Source organism: Ptychodera flava, chromosome 22 (genome assembly GCF_041260155.1).
Source record: "Ptychodera flava strain L36383 chromosome 22, AS_Pfla_20210202, whole genome shotgun sequence".
Classification (NCBI taxonomy): Eukaryota; Metazoa; Hemichordata; class Enteropneusta; family Ptychoderidae; genus Ptychodera; species Ptychodera flava.
This window is the reverse complement of record NC_091949.1, coordinates 21,138,566-21,153,678: the sequence shown is the minus strand read 5'-3', so window position 1 is coordinate 21,153,678 and position 15,113 is coordinate 21,138,566. Positions and strand designations below refer to the sequence as shown.

Below are 15,113 nucleotides of genomic sequence, written 5' to 3'. Positions count from 1 at the left end.
ACTTGTTTTAACCCTTTGAGTGCCAAAGTCAATTTTTGTTGCCTTTACAAAACATAAACCTGTCAATTTTTCCAATTTTTTTCCCCAAAATTTTGATAAAAAACTGTGGCCAATGAAAAATGACATCCATATGGTCCAAACTTATCAAAAAATAAAGAAAAAAATACCAAAACGTGGTAAGGTGTTGCACTACGTTTTTGGTGGGAAAAATTACAGCATTCAAAGGGTTGATACACTACACTGTCGTTATTGTAGATTTAATGCGGCAGTAAATGCTGAATGCAGCAAGAGCTTCATGGTAATGGCGTAGTATCTTATTGTCATGAAATGAAATAAGAACAGTGTCGGGGTGAACAAGAACTTACTTTAATGTGATCGGTCAGCTTAAGACCATGGCAAAGATTTTGAATTTTGTTTACTCCAAGTTTACACTCTAAATCCAATTTTCCTTGGCAGACTTGACCATTCATGGTACACGATAAAAAACAGATAATGAAAATCAACATTTGCAAGTGAAAAGACGAACTTCGAGTCACTGTTGCAGAACGCCTGTACTTCCCAAAGGCATAATGAAAAAAATCTCAAGGGACTAATTCCATCAATGCAGGGGACGCTATGGGTATGTCACCTGATGAATAAGACATGAAACTGATGTGTCTGTCCTCTGTACCTGTATATGTGGCTCACTGAGAATGTACCAGAATTTTCATAGAGGTTTTTTTAACAATGTACATGGTCAACCACAATTGTAAGATGTAACCATGGTAACTGATCTGCTGACACTGGGGTAATGGAGCCCGACCTGTGATTAACCTTAGATTAAGTTGGTCATCAATGGGTAAAAAGCACTTGAATTCTGCCCACTTGAATACTCATTGACTTGTTCCGCCAACGTGTTTGGTTGTGAAATGATGGAAAATTATTGCAGTATGTAGGGCACTTTGCACAGCTTTAGCAGAATGTAAACACAATCAGCTCTAAATTTAGAGATGTTAAATTGACCCGCATCTCTGATTCAAGTGATTTGGTTAATATTCAACATACATGAAGGTAGAAACACCCAGTGTACAAACTTTCCTCTGTTTTTCAACTTTCCTTTTTGTATTCATAATCGTATGAAAAAGAAGTTAGTAGATTTCGAAAAATGTCACTGTCAACATCTGCAGTTGTATCTCTCTACTAATAATATTAATAATGATGTTATAAAAAAAACTATTCAGCTGACGTACCAATACACTATATCTTCTGAGATATATATATGGTGCACATAATTAGATGTATGATGCACATAATTAGGCATATATTGCACATAATTAGACGTATGTTACACGAAATTAGATCTATGCTACATACTTAGACATAATGTTGCGCATAATTTGTTCTTCATTTCTGATTGAATCAGAATAAATACATTAGAAATATATACACTTCAAATAATCGTCAGTCAAGATAAAGTAGGAGAACGTATAGCATACTGTATGATAGTATGTGTTTGACAGTATGCATAAAAAACGTTAAATGAAATCAGTCACAGGAAACTAACACCGATAGGAACACAACTACCAAGTTTTCTAAATGGATAATTTACAAACATAGCGGGTAGGCAGGTAACCATACTGGTCTTGATGAATTTTTGTTCAGTGAACAGTCTCAGTTCAAGAAGTCATGTTTACAAATAATTTGTCAGTTTGAAATTTAGAGCAGTACGGGTACGGAAGCCAGCTGTTGTCGTAACTTGAAGAGTGGCACTGGTTGTGCCAAGTTTGACAAACTCATTGGAATTTGTATGTTGGTGTGTTAGTTCCTTGATATGTGTATCCAGTAAACAGACTATCAGATTTTATGCTTTACATTCATCATGTTACAAAAAGCTGACAGGCAAATGGTTGAAAACAAGAGCTTTTCCACTGTCAGAGACGTATGTTTTATCAGAGATGTACGTATTATCAGGGGCATAGGGATCAGAAAGGCATTTTCAAGAGAATACAGTTACGAATAGTATTTCTCTTCCTTGCAATAGCTCTATTATGTCACACGTCTTATCACATTGCGATGTGAAATGCAGGAATGAATAGATATTTGCTTATGACTTAAAAAAGATAAGGGCAGTATATCTTTTTAAATCATTTTGGTTATATTTGTTTCATATGTGAAATTATGTAATATGTTGTTGTGCTTACCGAAAAATGTTGAATTATCAATCATCAGAGCTCTACTCACACCATGTGTACACATAACATGTAAATATGCTGATGACATCATTACTGATGTGTACCAGAAATTACATATTCATGCTGTCAAAGCATTTCTTGTGATCAACAGGCAGGGGGGGGGAGTAGAGGTCTGACGATTGAAAATTTAGCATATATGTTTAAGTCAGCAGGACAACATGATTTGTTGATCCCATGACACCCAAAATAACTGAAACAATTTGTAAAGATGGACACTCTGGAAGTCCCTGATAAGGAAATCAAGAATGAGCAACCGTACGCTTTACTTTTGCCGAAGAGACATTATTCGACAGGTGAAATTTGAAACTTTTACAATAACATTGGACACATGGATAGAACACTTGTCCAGCCTTCCTTCCAACAACAAACAGGTCTTCTATGAGCCCTCCTGTAACTATGAAGCAGCTGTACCTCCTAGATTTTGCCAATGATGATGTGTAATTGCAATATTGTAGGCCCAGACTTGCCGAATTGTATCTTTATACACCATCAATGTTCAATAAACTAAGCTTTGTATGCAAGAAACCAGAAAATACAGAACAGCATCATGGCAACTTTTCTCATTACATGAAGTAATCTGTTATAATTTATCACTGTTTTTTTTTTTTTGAAAACTTTTCTGACCGGGAATTTTAGGTTAATTCGATATTAATATCTTCCTCTCCACTGTCTATGGTTTGACCCAGAGCAAGTGCCTGTATGAAGTGTTCATCCATAACACATTTGAGTACCTCCATCTACTCAAAACCTCAGATTTGTATTTTCTCCTCGGATCCACATACCATACAAGGGGTTTTGTAGACCAATAGGAAACATGTCAGCGCTCAGGGACATGTTACTCTGCCTTGATGGAAAAGCAGTACTTGAATCCTCAAGATTGTAAAACAAACATGTGGAACTACCTTTCTCCTGTTTTCAAAAAATGACGTCAAAATTTATTGCAATATAGCTGCTTGTGTGTTCATTCTACATAATCCATTATGATTGTTCAATTTATTGTTCATTTTTTGATACCTCACTTGTGTTTACAGTACGTGTTTTAACCCCTTTTTACGAGCTGTTTTGACAGTTAGAATTTCCGTTAATTTGCCAAACTTGAACTTGTATTTTATTAGTGTGCTGTAATCCTTTAAGCCAGATTAAATTGAACTGCCTCAACTGCATTCTGAAGTCGAGGGCGCAGCCCAAACTCACACCAACACCTGCTTGATAGCTGTGGCAGGAGTCGTCCACAGTTGTAAATTAGGTGTCAAACAATATATAAAAGACTGACACAAATTATGCGAGGCATTGTCCGGCAGAAGGAGAGCTCCATTGTGTCAGTGGCTAATTTGTGTTCAAATTCAAGGGTCAAAAAGCCCTTTGACATGTTGACAATGGCTCTCAATATTCATCAGTAACCTGTTTCTGTTTGGGTTTTTTTATCTAGCGGCCACTCAGTAGATCCAGTCAGGATATCTAAACAGTCGGTTGGGTTAGAATTCGGCCGCGGACTGCCACTGACCAACATCAGTCATAAATCAAAGTTGACCCAGGCATAGCTGTGAGATACACCAAACTTATATGCGGTTACCCTGTTAAGCGGCTTTGAGTTAAGACCAGGAACACGTTTACTGGGAGATTTTGTAGTCTATTTGTATGGGTTATTCTGAACTGACTTCACTTTCACAAGGTAAGAGTTTCCAAATCTAAGCTGTATTTTATGTTTCTTCTTATAAAAACCTGAATAGGTTTATGTTCTAAAGCTTAAAGTAGTCAACTGTAATCTGCTATAAAGTTTCAAAAATGTAGGTTAAGATCCAGCACAAGGAAAGTTATATAGAAGGCTATTTGTTAATGTTTCCATGGAGGTTACCTCCATGATGTTTCAGAGTAGAGTTCCTGTGGCGAATGAATGAATGAATGAATGAATGAATGACAAATTGTGATTTCAGCAATGAAGACATGAAATCAATGCTGTAACTGTGTTCTCTTCGTTCATGTTCAATGTTTTTACTGAACATCACAACCTTACACTGTACCGGCATAAAATCAACAGGTGGCATTTCGTTAGCGTTTTCAAATGTTTACACAAGCTTCATAAGGGGTGGCAAACACTCGTTACAACAACTTTTCCAAGTTGAAACTGAAATGCTTGTTTTAAGTATACACAACCTTGATTTGTGAACACACCGTGTGATCTCTCAGTCCAACACACGACAGGCATAGAAAACCACCAGATCATGGTTGACGACAAAAGATGGGTATGGCAACATTGTACACAGCAAAAGAGATCCCGAACAAAAATAGTGAAAGGAAGTGAAACCGCAGAGCACGTCTAAAGAATTCCCCATTTGTTTTCAAAACAATTTATCTTTTACCTTTTCATACCGTTATTTGATTAAGTGTTTGGGCAGTGTCTAAAACGTAGTCACTGCCGGGTGGTTGGTTTCACGGCAGAGTTCGATCTCTCTGTCAATTCCGGGATTGGCCTTCAAGGTGTGTGATGCAATTACCATATCTGTACAGGTAATGGTGAACGTGACTGTGGCATGCCTCATCCCCTGAAACCATACTTGAAGCCCTGTGAAGGCTGACCCTCCTCGGTGTTCTGTGTTTGTTTTTTAAGACTTTGGTTTATTGTTTTCTGTCATCACTGTTGAGGAGAAAATAAAGTTACAGCACAGCTGACTGCCGGAAATTCCTTTCACAGTTTATTCAGTGAAACACTTCTGAAATAAAGAAGTCTGGAGTCATCGTATAACCATCAAAGAGTACTTTTCTCACGGTGTCTGTAGAGCACTCAGAAATTTGGAAATGAGGTTTCATTCATTCATTCATTCATTTGTTCATTCATTCATTCATTCATCCATCCATCCATCCAGTCAGCTGGCATGACATCAATCTTGTTACAGGCGTCAATAGGATGATGATTGAATGTCTATCACCTTGTCACATGACACCTTTGATGAGTGGGAGATTGTTTATTTCAAATTTCCCAGTCATCACACACTTCTCTGTTTATAACATATAATGCAAGCCATCATCTGGCATTCCTGTGCAGTGAAACAATACAACCTCATTTACATATCCATTGTCAAGTTTTTCACGCATTTCACGGCAATGTTCTATGCTTGGACATTCCTGCATCTTCTTACAAATATATAGTACTGTTGTAAACAAAGTTTTGTTATGAATGGATTGGAAGTTGGCGCCAGGTCTTGTCAGCGCTACACACGTGAGTGAGATAACAGGAGAAACTGATACACAAAAGTTACAGCAATTGACGCTTGCATCAGTTCTGTTAGGGTTGTAAGCGCCTTGACATTGAAACACTTCTCTTTCAAAAGCATGAAGGAAAACAGGAATAGCCTTGCAAAATTTGGTGCCAAAGAAAGAAATTACCCAATACGTACAGATACTTGCTATTCAAATGGCAGCCATCCCTGTTTTAACTCTCTTCTGAAAAATTTAACTTTCAAATTCTTACAAAAATGTTTTTGCTGTATTTACATCCCCTACAGTATCCTTTGTCAGGTATTTTTGCATGTGTGGGAACAAAAATGAATGAGTCCAAGAAAATTTTGAGTCTGAGATGTCTGTAATCTTGTCTAGCTAATCTTGGTTATGCATATTGGAATAATAAATAAACATTGCATGATTGGTTGGTAATTGATAGTATATTAGTGTACCTTGCGAGTTAAAAGTAACATTTGATTTGATATAACATACCATGAAATTTCACAAATCTAATCTATGGATTGGTCACACCGTATATACGGTGTGAAGCAAACAAAGCAAATGAGGTTCACACTCACTGTAATTGTTCTGTTATGTTCGGATACTGTTGTCATCGTAGACTGAAAGGTTTTTGAACCTTCAGTCAGCCAGATAATATAATCAAAACTTGACACAGTGTCATATTGGTCCATTCACTTCTACTCTCATCGTTCAGTCAGGTTTATCTGTACAACAATGTGAACATCATGAAAGATAAATAACATACCATAGGACGGATGGATGGATGGGTGTTGTATCTGTATTCTCTCTCTTCTTCTGTCTGTCTGTCTGTCTGTCTGTCTGTCTCTCTCGATATATATATAATATATATATTGATTTTTATTTATTTATACTGTAAAGATTTGAACAATTGAGCTGTCAAGCTGTGAAATGCCATATACAAAAACAAAGTAATCATGTGGTTTTTATCACTTGAGTAAGACAGACAGATCTCCATGTAGCAAGCTACAGCACACAACTGTACCCTACAGTGTTTTTGTCACTTATAATTGGGGTTAACATGTTTACCTAACACAAAACAAACATGTAAAGCCCTATACGTAAATTATTGTATTTGAAGAGGTCAAAGTTTGTAGTTTATCATTTCATTTCTCACATATTGATTTTATTTCTTTACATTACAATTACTCATGCATTTATTGTCATATTTGCAGTCATTGATTTACGATTGAGGTCTTGAAGTCAGCTCTTTATTTGTGTTTGACATGTCATTATGTCACAGTTACTGTATGCTGGGTTGTCTACGGTCGATCATTGTAATGTCCAATCAATGCACACAGTATTATTTGCAAGCAATGCACACAGTATTATTTGCAAGCTTTGAACTCACGTACAGTATGGTGGAGTCATGGTTAAAGATAAAATACAATGTTTTGGAGAATATCTTGTTTCCTTCAGTATCCCATTGTCTGCATCACAGCTCATCACTGACGTCATCGGAAGAGCTGAACACGTCTGTGACAATTAATAGAATCACAGCTATTGTAAAACAAACAATTATTGATAACGTCAGCCACACACATGTACAATTTACCTCACAAACTGCATGCCATTCTATTGACAATTTGTTCAGGCATCAAAACCGTCTGTTTTCTTCACTTATTGTGTCACATTCTCAGATATACTGTCAGTGCTGTTGACAGAGAGATCCCCAAATATTTAGCCCTAAGGAGTGTCATCACCATTGCTGCAGGATGTCAATACAAGAAAATTATCTTTGCAGACAAGCCTTGAGCAAATATTTACTTTAATTGGCATTGTTCTGCCGCTGAGATAGGCTGCCATGTCCCTGCTCTTGTCAAAATTCCATATGTAAGTTGTACGTAGAGTAAGTTGTACGTAGACTAGTAGTACGTACCAGCTTGAGGTAAATTGCAGCAAGCCGGAGCACAGTTTAGCAGGTATGTGCTTGCCTGGAAAATGTTTTCCTTCAATATGTTCAGATTTAACTTTGGCAGAGTAGAGGGGCTTATATAATTTTGTATGTGCCCTGATACATGTAGTTCTTACAACAAAGTGTTGCGTGTCCCACCAACACCAATCGATGGCTCTGCATTGAGTTTTGCAAGCTCAGAATAGGTCTTCAGTATAAGCACGGCCCCGGTACTGCGGTTATAGTATTTAATAACAGTGAATGTATAAGTACAGCATCTGCAATTATCCTCACTAATACTTGATGTTGCAGGCATGCAGTTACGATATAAAGAGTAAAATTCCACTCAATTTTCCTTCTTGCTATAACCTTTTGATTTACTCCAACAAAATATCGCAATTTTAAGAACTCGATCATATCCAATTACACCCTCATCGACATGTTGAAATCTTATCAAAGTGCTGTAGGTGGTAATTTCATAATAAGCTTGTCCGGAACCTTGCCACCGTTTTAGTTTATTACCCTGATAAAACCTTTTGGCACGATATCAAAAACAATGGACAGGTTCTAGACAAATGATGAGCTCGCTGGCCGGTTTCAACATTTCTGGTCGGTTTTACTCACGATGTGAAATCACATTTTCAACAAGAGGTTTCTGTTTTCTATCAAACTCGCATGTGTGTGAAATTCTGCACATTGTGCAAATTCAAGCATTAATTGAATCGGGCTGAAAAGACATTTCAAATAGAACACAAATCTCTCATATTTGTTGTCTCAGTACTACTCAATTAGAGAGCGTCTGTGAAATTGTCTGGCATCACCTTGGTGTTTGTACAGCGTACAGTACAGTGTCTTGACTACACTCAAGTGTCCCCCTAGCCACCAATGAAAGCATGGCTAGGTTGGCATCCAGTATAGACTCTGAAATTACAGAGGCCTGTGCAAAGTATCACACCCAATACTCAAATACTTGTGCTGCAATCACAGTGCATTAAAAAGGGGCATGTGTGTACAGTACATTGCATTGTGTCATTGTTCACACTTTTCCAGACATTCAACTTGTAATGGATATCTTTCATGCGGCCATTTGTAAACAGTTCCTCAGACCCATGTGTACACTGTGTACATATTGACCAGCACTGGCAGTGTGTGATCTGTTTCCCAAGTACTGATAGTACACCAAAGTGTCCCCGCGTATAGCCATGACTACAGCAACGGTTGATCCCATCTCAGATTAATAGCTAATCCTTCTCTTAGATTAACCACAGACAGGGGTTCTACTCAACCGTCTATGATTATTTTAACATATTATAAAATAGCAAATTCAGCCATCAGCCAAGATCACTTCATTAATTCTGTTTGTTACCTTGAAAATACTAAAGGTCTTGGGTCTGTTCAAGTAACTGACTCTGTAGTGGTCCCTATGGGTATTTCTTTAACCTTACATTATTCCATGGACTGAAGTAGGATATGCTATGTATTCACCTAGGTCAATTGCCAATTAAGTAATTTTCATTAAATGTTTTTACTCAGTTTACTAAACATTTCATCTCTGTGAACTTTGATAATTCCAAATGCTGCTAAACCATTCAATCACTAGACTGTTTGATACCCAAAGTGAAAAGAAAATTGATATATTCAGTCGCCTGATTAAAAGAAACACATATTGAACTGTTAGGAACATACTAATTGTTTGTTCTGACTTTTCATTGAAATTGTACAAAGTTAGATGAAAACCTTTGATACCTTTATGCGTTTGCTTTACTCATGTGAGTGTTGACATTGACAATAGAGACAAAATGCTTCTACTGTATACATGTATGGTTTTGATGAATTATACTTCCAGATTGGACAGGTGTTTAGTCCTTCTTAGATTAATTAATACATTAGTTACAGACAATCTCAGTTATTGTACATATATATATATATATATATATATATATATATATATATATATATATATATATATATATATATATATATATATATATATATATATATATATGTGTGTGTAGTATGATTATTCTTAGCTAAGTAGTTGCATCCATAAGTACCTATTGCCGATGTATGGTAGAAAATCTTTTATGCTTTATCTGATGTCTGATGGTTTTCTCTATTCTGAAGTCACGTAAAAAAATGATAAAGTAAGGTTGGCTGAAGAAAAAAAGAAAATTGTCTGAAAATTTTGAAAGTTTTTGAACAAAACCCAGATTCCAAATCATTGATCTTTAACAGTGATACATGACTTAGCTACTTTTTTTCTCTCCTTAGTGACCTAGTTTTCAAGGTCATATGTGTAAATAGGTATAAACCCTGAGACTGAATATAAAAGTTAATGAGTCTGTCTGGTTCGTTTCATTCTAACTAGCGTTCTAATCAATTTTGACCTTTGTATCAGCATCATGTTCTTCACAGTTGTGGCAGGCTTAATTGCAACTACTGTACAGTGACCTTGCAAGTTGGATTTCATGTTGTTTTGAATGTCACCATGTCACTAAGGATTGTATTCCACATGTGTTAAATTGTTACGCATGATTTGATCACTCTTGTTGATGGCCTAGAGTGAACTAACTTTGAAACCTAGGTTTTGGTGAACATTGCAACATGGAATCATGCTGTTTTTAGGAAGGAGGGATTAGCAAGGCAAACAGTGAAGGACGCATGAAATGAACATTCTGAGTCGACTTTCACGAAAGTTTGGATATTGTACACAGCTCTTGCATGCATGCATGTACATCTATACATGTAATCCTGTAATGCAGTGAGAACAACTCACATGACGGTATAGGCCCCTGGAAAGTCCTTGAATTTTGTAGCCTCCGGGAAATCCAAGAAAAGTCCTTGAGAATGAGACTGACTCCTGGAAAATCCTGGAAAATTCATTATATACTCACAATTTTCAAAAATGACAAGATGAACAGTTTGATATTGTAAAAGTGATATCTGGAAAATGATGCACAAAAAATAACATATTGTAAAAGTGATATCTGGAAAAGGGTATTTTTGACTGCAAAAGATCCATAAAAATTACTGAAAAGTCCTTAAAAGTTGTTGAATTTTTTAATGGCTTTGAGTGTATACAAAATACCCAGCATTTACCGATATTTGAATTTCAAAATGGCTGCCATCCCTGTTTTAACTCTACGAAGAAAAATCAAATTTTGGATTTTTGAAAAACTAAGACAGCAAAAATTTTTCTTACTCCGAGAGCTTTTAGATGAGACCCCACAAGTGGTAGATCAGAAAGAATTGTAAAACTTTGTCCAAATATCTGTCCCTATTGTGCATTGTATCTTTTAAGTGTACAGTTTCTATAGTTCTTTCTGTGATTTCTTTCATTGTTTATACTTAATTGAGTTTTGTGTCATATTTTTTCCTTTCGTTAACTCTTCAAAACCTCCATTATACCTTGCCTTTGCTAAATATCATATATAGTACAAAAAAACAACAATTAAAACACAGTTTAAATATCAAAACACTGCAGTACAAAGCTTGTCATCCATGATGTTTTGCCAACATTGATGTTTCGGTCATTGGTTAACACAATTTACAGAAAAGAATTCGTCTGTGTTAAAATTAAGTAGGATGTAGGTCCCGGGAACCCACCCTCAACCCTTGTCATTTTCCACAATGTAAACACTTAACCTCTTGCACCTCTCTCTTCATGAATTGGTCCAGATTCACTTTGGATAACAATGGAGAGATACCACAGTACTCGGGTCAACAGGTTAAATACTTCTGGTTATTTACATTTCCTTTAGCAGTATGTAGTTCACCACCATCACTGTACCATTTGCTCACAACATGCAGTGTCTGAATGTACCATAAAAACCCTATCAGTTTGACCAGAAAAAAATAATTACAATTTTAAATAGTTGAATTATTAGAAAATTAACAAAGCCAAAATAATTTTAGTGGTCGAATTATCAGGGATTTCAACTTTTTTGACAGTTCATAAGTGATATGTGCATCATCTTGGATGACTGAAACATATAAAAGTGACTTTCCTGAAGTCCAGACTTAGACATTCTGTACTATACATTGAATTGTTCTGTGTACTTTATGAAAATAAAATTTTCAAAATGGGTTGTCATGACTGGTTGGTCGAATTATTAGAGATTGAGAAGTCTCAACATCCATTGTTGGTGGAACTGATATATAGTAGGGTAAAATAAAATTACGTTTTGAGAAAAAAAGGGTAGTCAAATTAATAGAGTGCTTGAATTAATAGGGTTTTTGCAGTATCTGTATAGGCACATGCAGGTTCACATGTATAGTTATGGTACACTTGTCTCATGTCTTACATACTGGTGTCGTATGGGTCGTATCAGTGTGATGGACATGAGTTGTGTCAAATATTATAGAATACAGTTGATACATTCTATACGAGCAAGGCCACATGTGATGTGTTGATGTTACTTTTATGTTTGTGGTTTTTCTATCCAGCAGGACTTTCATGCAATATTGCACTGTTAATGTTAAGGGAGAAATTTATTTTATTCACAACATCCAACCTCTAGGGCCGAGAAGAAGTGTTGTTGAGCTGTATAGGGTGTCCTGATCAGGAAGTAGTGTATCATGGGAGTATGAGGTCTGTTCAAGCTCATCAAACCACAGGGAATTGAGTAATCTTGTTGTTATTGTTGTTGCTGTTGTTGTTGTTGTTGTTGTTGTTGATGGTGATGATGATGATGACGATAATAAAAAATTTTAAAAAACAATGTGTCATTCCTTGCTGTTGTTTGTCGATGTTGTAGATAATTGTAAAAGAAAACTGTAATCGTGACCAAAAAACGACGTAGGTCGCCCAACGTCACTCCCGTCCTATATACAACCAAGGGTGGAATCGAGATGCCCCTGATCAAGGCTCATCAGCCACCTTCAAGGCCCTGAAAAAACACCCCATTCACGAGCGATCGATCGAAATGTGCTATCATAGGCACTGAAATTTATCTCACTGACCTAATTTGGCTTCACTTGAACTACCGACCTGCAACGAGTGGAAAAACGGCACTTTCCAAGTCGTACCCGGTCAAAATCGATCACATTTAAACTTCCCGGTCGATGGTGATGGGTGTGTCATCACTAGGCATTTAAATTGAACAATTGGGGGCCCTGTAAAGGCTGCTTCGGCCAGCCGATTGTTTATGTTTCAATGCTCCCTGCTCGTACGCGTACGTGTAACGTTCAAAAGTACGCGAAAAAGTAGAAAAACCTTCATAGTCATGCAGATAAACGGGTACTTACCAACTCTTTGTCAGGAAATCTGCCATTTTACGTCAGGATATGCTGTCGATAGTTAGAGCGTACACTTCCGGGTATTTGAATTTCCCCAGTTACAAGGATACAAGCGCAATCAACATCCGGGCTCGTACTTGAGTGAGTGTACATTGTCGTTGTGAATGAGTAGTCCAGGTGATAGTTTACAGTAAATGACGGGTTGATTTGTCATTGGTATCCATATAAGTATTATACTACAAGAATGGAAATTGAATGAAGTTGAGACGGCGAAGTTTAAACTGTAGTGAAATTTTGCGTTAGGACAAGCCTCCTCATGTATTAGTAATGAGAGCTGGCCGAAGCAGCCTTTACAGGGCCCCAAATTGGTCAATTTAAATGCCCAGTGATGACAGACCCATCACCATCGAGCGGGAAGTTCAAATGTGATCGATTTGACCGGGTACGACTTGGAAATCGCCGTTTTTCCACTCGTTTGCAGGTCGGTAGTTCAAGTGAAGCCAAATTAGGTCAGTGAGATAAATTTCAGTGCCTATGATAGCACATTACAATCGATCGCTCGTGAATTGGGTGTTTTTTCTTGGCCTTGAAGGTGGCTGATGAGCCTTGATCAGGGGCATCTCGATTCCACCCTTGGTTGTATAATAGGACGGGAGTGACGTTGGGCGACCTACGTCGTTTTTTTGGTCACGATTACAGTTTTCTTTTACAATTATCTACAACATCGACAACAACAGCAAAGGAATGACAAATTGTTTTTTAAAATTTTTTATTATCGTCATCATCATCACCATCAATAACAACAACAACAACAACAACAACAACAAGATTACTCAATTCCCTGTGATCAAAACAGGCATTGCATGAAGGAAATTAATGTATAGCCTGTGATTAAGTATCTGTCCTAATACATGTATGTCAACTTTTATCTTGGGATGAGCTTGAGCAGCATGAAGTACCCACAATGAGTGATGTGATTGGTCCAATTATTACGAATAATCTGTATGGGCTTCTGAAACCATAGTATTAGGGGAAAATCATTTGATTTCAGGTAGGAATAGAGGCTATGGGTATGGCAGGAAATTTTTTTACTGTCACTGTCAGACGGCAATTTTTTTTTTCCTATTGTCAGTTCTGCATCAAATTATTTTTTCTGTAAATAAAAGCAAATAAATTTCACAATTATATTCTCCACTGTGGTAGCAGTTAATTAAATAGAGTTTGTAGCTTGTTTATATTTATTTATTTTTTAATGTTGGTCATTGCTAATTCATAAATTGTTTCTCTCTGCTTGCACTGGAGGTTATGTGTTGCATGATGCACATGCAACTGTGCAATTTATGCAATATTGAGCATGAGCATCCCAGTATGTGTCGACAATAAGCCAGACCCGGAATTCGAATCGACCATGGTACAAACAAAGCCATGTGCGCAAACGCGCATAGACGTACGTGTATTTCCATACGCGCTAGTACACATGTGGGTTTGTTTGTACCGGCATCACGTGATCTTTTGGGCGTACTGAGTCTGTAGAACGCATCACAGTCCTTTTTATTCCGGAGTAGAACCATTAAACCTTTTGAGCGCTCTAATTTTTCCCGCTAAAACTTTTGGTGCAACATTTTACCAATGTTATGAATTTTTATGCAATTTTTTTCCATAATTTTGGACTAAATGGACATCACATTACATTTGCTACAGATTTTTAGCAAAATTTTAGCAAAAAATTGAGAAAATATTGACTGGTGTACATGAAAAGCGACAAAAATTTGACTTTGGTGCTCAAAGGATTAATATGCAAATCTCCATTGACTTCAAAGTTTCGCTTCTGCTGTTATAATCTGCAATAATATGCCTCTCAAGGGGCAGACCCTTTATTCTTCCAAATGTTTTGCTTGTCTAGATAAATTGTTGGATGTGATTAAATTGCTGTTTTTGTCAATTGACATAACACTTCAAATCGGATAGGAGGGGTGGAGTGCATAACAGTTCAGCCCCTCTATCTATCAACACAACTGCTGATAAAGCAGAGTCCCTCTCCAGGGACTGGAACAGTGACCTTAATGGGGATTACTAGCTTTCAATGGTGCGGGGACTTTGTCCAGATATTGCACCTTTTGAAACCACTGATAGATATAGATCTATTGGTTGTGTAACCTGAGTGTTCAAACATGTATCTCACAAAGCTGACTTTGAAATTTTAATATTTAGATTGAAGAGAAATTGATTGAATGGCCAGATAGATCTGCCTTATGTTTTGTTTGTGTTTGGGTATGAAGTAAAAACAACGGTAAAAACCATCATTTATAAATGACTTTATTACTGAAAGTTGGGTCATACAAAATTGTTCACGCACCATGTTTTCATGAGAGCAACTTTCACATTGATCTGCAAGATTGTAGAGGCCAGCAATTTGTTTGAGTTGCATTCTATGAAATCTTTGCAAAAATTATCTCATTAAGTATGCTGTTGTCCAGATGGGGTTTTACTCA

The 15,113-nt window shown here is 36.8% G+C and overlaps 1 protein-coding gene across 1 annotated transcript in view; it reads left to right on the top strand.

Annotated features, from left to right (window-relative positions):
- The first annotated feature begins 3,717 nt into the window (after positions 1-3,717).
- Positions 3,718-15,113, top strand: part of LOC139122936 (microtubule-associated protein futsch-like) — a 93,311-nt gene continuing 81,915 nt past the window's right edge. The window contains exon 1 of the mRNA XM_070688815.1: positions 3,718-3,903. The gene's annotated coding sequence lies outside the window, so the exon portion shown is untranslated. The remainder of the gene's footprint in view (positions 3,904-15,113) is intronic.